The sequence below is a fragment of the Pinus tabuliformis genome, chromosome 5_2, assembly GCF_031772625.1.
Source record: "Pinus tabuliformis cultivar Carrire ecotype Pingquan chromosome 5_2, CPIR1, whole genome shotgun sequence".
In the NCBI taxonomy this organism is placed as follows: domain Eukaryota; kingdom Viridiplantae; phylum Streptophyta; class Pinopsida; order Pinales; family Pinaceae; genus Pinus; species Pinus tabuliformis.
In genome coordinates, this window is record NC_142306.1 from 593,546,152 (window position 1) to 593,551,218 (window position 5,067).

Sequence of the window (5,067 nt, forward strand, 5' to 3'; positions counted from 1 at the left end):
GCCTTCATTCCATCTTTTTCAGCAATTGGTATTGTTTTATGTGTAGCTATCCTGCTCTGTATTCCTCTTGTGACCAAGAAAACACAACAGCAAGCCCTAATCCATGACTCCATGCCCAATGGTTTGAACTTCTCACACTATGCATCCCAACTCTGCTTGAAAGAATCCTCCTTCCCACCAAAACCAAAACAAAACCCAGGTACATCATAACTAGCCTAAAATCAACCCAAAACAAAGCTAAATTTTAAAGAGAGAGCCCTCTCTGACTGTAGATAGGCTAGGACCTGCAGTCCAAAGATTGGTTTGTGGTTACCTCGGCCGTATCCCTTAAGGAGCCAAGGGACAACCTGAGTGATAACAGTACCAACAAATGTTCTTTGTGTAGGCAGGAGGAGAAATCATTTAGTCATCTTTCTATATCATGTTCTTATCCTAACCTAACCTAGAGCCCGTTAACACTTAAATTTAAGCCAAAGGCTATTTGGAATGGTAACGATTTGGATTGGAGTGCCCAATCATGGTTGATGGATGTAGAGGTGAGAAGCTAAGGTTCTTTCCCTTGCTAGCTTTTTTACTTTCTTTGGTGGGAATGCAACATGGTATTTTTTCAAGATAAACTAATTTTTGCTGAGGTAATTGATGAGCTAATGGAGAAGCTCATGAAGGAATGAGATGCTCACCCAAAAGGTAAAAGAATAGGGTTCATGTTATGCCCATTCTGGATTTTAATATTCCTTGGGGTTTTTTAGACAAGGCTAGTCAAGGGCATCCAACCAAGTGTGTAACTAAAGTTGTTTTCTTTCTCAACCAAAACCATTACTTCCACATTAGGTACACACCCAAGTATGGCTCCAATATAAAGGCATAATTCTCTACATTGTTTATTTTGTTACATTTTCACGCATCTCATGGTTTTAATCATCTACAAGTGCTAGGAGACTCCAAGGTTGTAATAGATTAGGGTACAAGAAAAGAAAAGGTGGAAGCAACTCACCTCCATCTGTTGCTTTCTCAAATTCACAGTCTTAGTCAGTGTATATCATGGTTGTACTTCTCAAATATTTTGTGGGAGGGAAACCAATAGTGAGGCAAATTATCCAAAGAAGCTTTAGAATGTCATGCTAATGTTTTTTTATTTATGAGTTTTATGTCGAGAGCATGGAGACTATCTTCTAAATACCCACTAGTTTACATGGTGACTATTTAAAAGATATTCAAATAGGTTTTAAGTTTTTCTTCTTAATATGAATAATTAAAACATTAAAAATGGTTTTGCATTATATTTTCATCTCATGAAAAAGATGGAAAGAAACCAGTGTTACGAAAAAAAAATTAAAAAATGTGGAAATTAAAAAAGATTCATTTTCATATAAATGTCTATTACATTATCTCACATATATATTTAAAGAAATATAATGAGAGTTCTATTTGAAGTGAAGTCATTGAACAAGTCAACCACACACAAAATCATATGATTATATATATATATACACACTACCATCTTGGGGACATATCTCATCCATCCCTCCTTCCCTCCACTTTTTATTTCTTCTTAATCCTTTTGCTAAAAAGATTTAACAATGTAACTTTATATATATTTATAACATGATATATTAAATTATAATATTTTAAAATATAAATAATAATATTAAAAAAAAAAACAAGAGTATAAAGCGTAAAGGCTGTTTATTTTATACTCGCACTCACATGAAATATGTGTTTTACATATATGGTGGGAAGAGATATCAATGTGCAAATGGATCCTACAACAAAGTAAATAAAAGTACCGTATCATTTGGTCATGGATAATCCTACTCCTTGCATCCCCATCACCAAACTAACTTCCAGTATTTGGTGGAACCTATCACCCCTGCAAAAGCTTACCGGTGATCAGGCCTATTAATTTGACCTCGAAGGATCTCGAGGATTATTGAAAGTGTAACCGAGTATTCTTTCAGAAGCCGACCTGAGTATTCTTTCTGAACGGCTTCTGCTGGACGTTTCCTCCCCAGACTTATCGCCTATATATCTAAAGAAACCTCTGGAATTACGACTCACGTTGAAAGAGGCTTTGCGGATGTCAGGAAGAGGAGCTTCGCCTTCTAGTATTTGGCAAATATGGCGCATGCCCAGCCTGCTCTCCGGATCTGGGTGAGAACACAACAACCCCAACTTCAGCACCTTCTCCATCTGGCACACATCATATCCATCCTTCCCCAGCTTTGGATCCGATGCCTCCAGCAGCCTCCCCTCCTCGTAAAGTCCCCACGCCCACTCCACCAAAATCATCTGCTCCGCGTCCTTCAACGGATCCACGGGCCTCCTCCCGCAAGCCACCTCCAACATCAGAGCCCCGAAGCTGAATACGTCAGAGCTCGGCGTGGCCTTCCCCGTGTGTATCAGCTCCGGTGCTATGTACCCCAACGTTCCCACAATATGAGTAGTCTGCGAATTCTCACTGTGATCATACAGCCGAGCGAGGCCAAAGTCTCCCAGCCGCCCATTGAGCTCCGAATCCAGCAGCACGTTGCTCGACTTGATGTCTCTGTGCATGATCCTCTTCTCCCATTGCTCGTGCAGATACAGAATCCCAGCGGCCACGCCCTTCAGAATCACGTATCGCCGATACCACGGCAGGACTGTTGTCGAATTCCCAAGGATGAGTTTATCCAGGCTGCCGTTGGGCATGTAGTCGTAAACGATGAATAATTGCTTCTGCCTGCGGCACCAGCCGCGGAGATGAACCAGGTTCCGGTGCTGTAGGCGACCCATGCTCGAGATCTCTGAAACGAAACACTTCATTCCCTCGGCAAGCTCTTTCGTTATGCACTTCACTGCGACCTCTTGGCCGCTGCTGGGGAGAACACCCTTATAAACTTTCCCGAAACCTCCTTGCCCCAAAATGTTTTCGTCCCGGAACCCACTAGTGGCGATGCTCAATTCCTTGTAAGTGAGTCTATGGGGCCAGTACTCCATCTCCCATTCTTCCACCCTTTCTCCATACTTCGCTCTTATGAAAAACATGGCTGCAACTGCCAGCGATAAGAGAAGCAGGGTGGCCACGGTGACGCTGGCTATGATTGCCCAGCCCGGACGTTTGGAATACATGTTCGCAAAACAAGGTAGACGCGATAGACTGAGTGGAGGCACCATGCCTTGGGTGGTGAAGCTCCACGCGAGAATGTAATGATCTTCGATAAAGTTCCCCGTGGACGCCGCAAAGCCAACGAACATTTTCTCTTGCAGAACGTTGCCCAGATCGATTTTCAGAGATATCAGCGGCTTTTGCGGTCTCGGTGAGCCGGCCAACATGATGCTAACGTTAAGGCGGCGTTGAGGATGATTGTAATCGATCCAGACCTGTATGTTCTGTCCACTCTTGAGGCTCAATCCATGGAAGCTGTCCTCCCCATTCCAATATCCAGCAGGCTTGGTCTGCACCGAGATGAGGCTGTTGATGTCTACACCTACGTGGTTGTCGTCGGGATCACTGAATTCCACACTTTTGATCGTATCGAACTCCACTGCGAATAAGTAATTGTATGGCTGCCCATTACTGGTGAGGTTAAGCAAGCCCAGATATTGGGACGGTAGAGCGCCGATGGGAGATATGTGAGGCATCATGATGAAGGCTATTCCGTGTCCGGCTTCGGCAGAAGGAGGATGCACCATGGAGAAAACAAAGGTCGTGCTAAAGGAGGAAAGCGTCTCGTTGCTTTTCATCTTCACGGGAATTGAATAGAGCGCACGGCCGAGCATGAAATGCGAATGGTTTGTGAGGGCGAGGACGGATTTGGAGCCGATGACTGAAGCATCGGCTTCCAAAAGCAAGTGGGTTCCATTAAATCCGTCGAAGATGAAAGTGGTATCTTGATCATCCTCATTGGATTTTGCAGGAATGTGTGGTATGAAGTGGGAGATGAAGGCTATCAGGAGGACGCTGCGCCGTGGTATTACCATCATGAATCGTTTCTCTGGGTGGAGATATATTGATTCTCCGAAATAAATAAATAGAAGATGAGCCACACACATTGATTACAAAGGCGCTTTCAAATCTTACCACTCAATGCAATTGAAGGAAAGCGTATTGTTACCTCTGAGCAGGATTCGGAAATCTTGGTAAGAACATTGAAGGAATGCGTTTTTTTATTGTAAAATTCTTAACGGTGAACTTACGAGCACGGAAGTTTCGTTTGTAAAATTCTGAACAGTGAAAGAGGAATAACACGGCAATGACTTTGAATATATAAGACACGGGAAATGGGTCCGAAGACTTAAGACGCAATTCCAATATTCATGTGATGGAACAAATCTTGCTGGGCCCGTCTTTGTGCTACGGATGAGACCACGAGGCACGTTATCGTTGAAATTGACTTGCAAGTCTTTGGCAGGGTTTAAATTGTTACCACATAATTATAAAAGTGCGTAATAATAGCAATTGTCCCAAAAGCTACCCAGAGAGGTCGACATAATGATATAATTATAAAAGTAGAAGGGAAATTGCAGTTCACAAAAGTGTTTAATACTAGCAATTGTCTCAAAAGGTACAAAGAGAGGTAGATAGACTTATGAAATTAGAATTGTTGAATTTTATAAAAGATTTAAAAGTACAAATATTTTTGTCAAAAAATATTAAAAATAGAAAATAATGAATATTCGAAACCATATAAAATGTACAGTCTAAAATATTTTATTTATATATATATTAAAAAGTACAAGTATTTTTCTAAAAAAATATTAAAAATAGAAAAAAATGAATGTTGGAAACCATATAAGATGTACAGTGTAAAATATTTTATTAATTAACATATATATATAAATTAATTAATTAAAATCTCAATTGTATTTTCAATTTGGGTATTGGTTAACTTTTATGCAAACATATGCTTCCACAATTGTAACTCTTCTTACTTAGAGTAATTTACTAAATCACAAAACTCATGACTCCTATAGATATTGCATCAAGCAAACTTCAAATTCAAGTTGGGTAATGCAACTCTCATATATGACCAAGCGGGCTTCTAGGGTTCAGTATTGTTACTTTTCATAAGGCTCACTAACTAGTTT

The 5,067-nt window shown here is 40.8% G+C and overlaps 1 pseudogene; it reads right to left on the bottom strand.

The window, feature by feature from the left end:
* Nucleotides 1-1,899: 1,899 nt before the first annotated feature.
* LOC149160387 (L-type lectin-domain containing receptor kinase IV.2 pseudogene) lies at nucleotides 1,900-3,960 on the bottom strand (annotated as a pseudogene).
* Nucleotides 3,961-5,067: the final 1,107 nt, after the last annotated feature.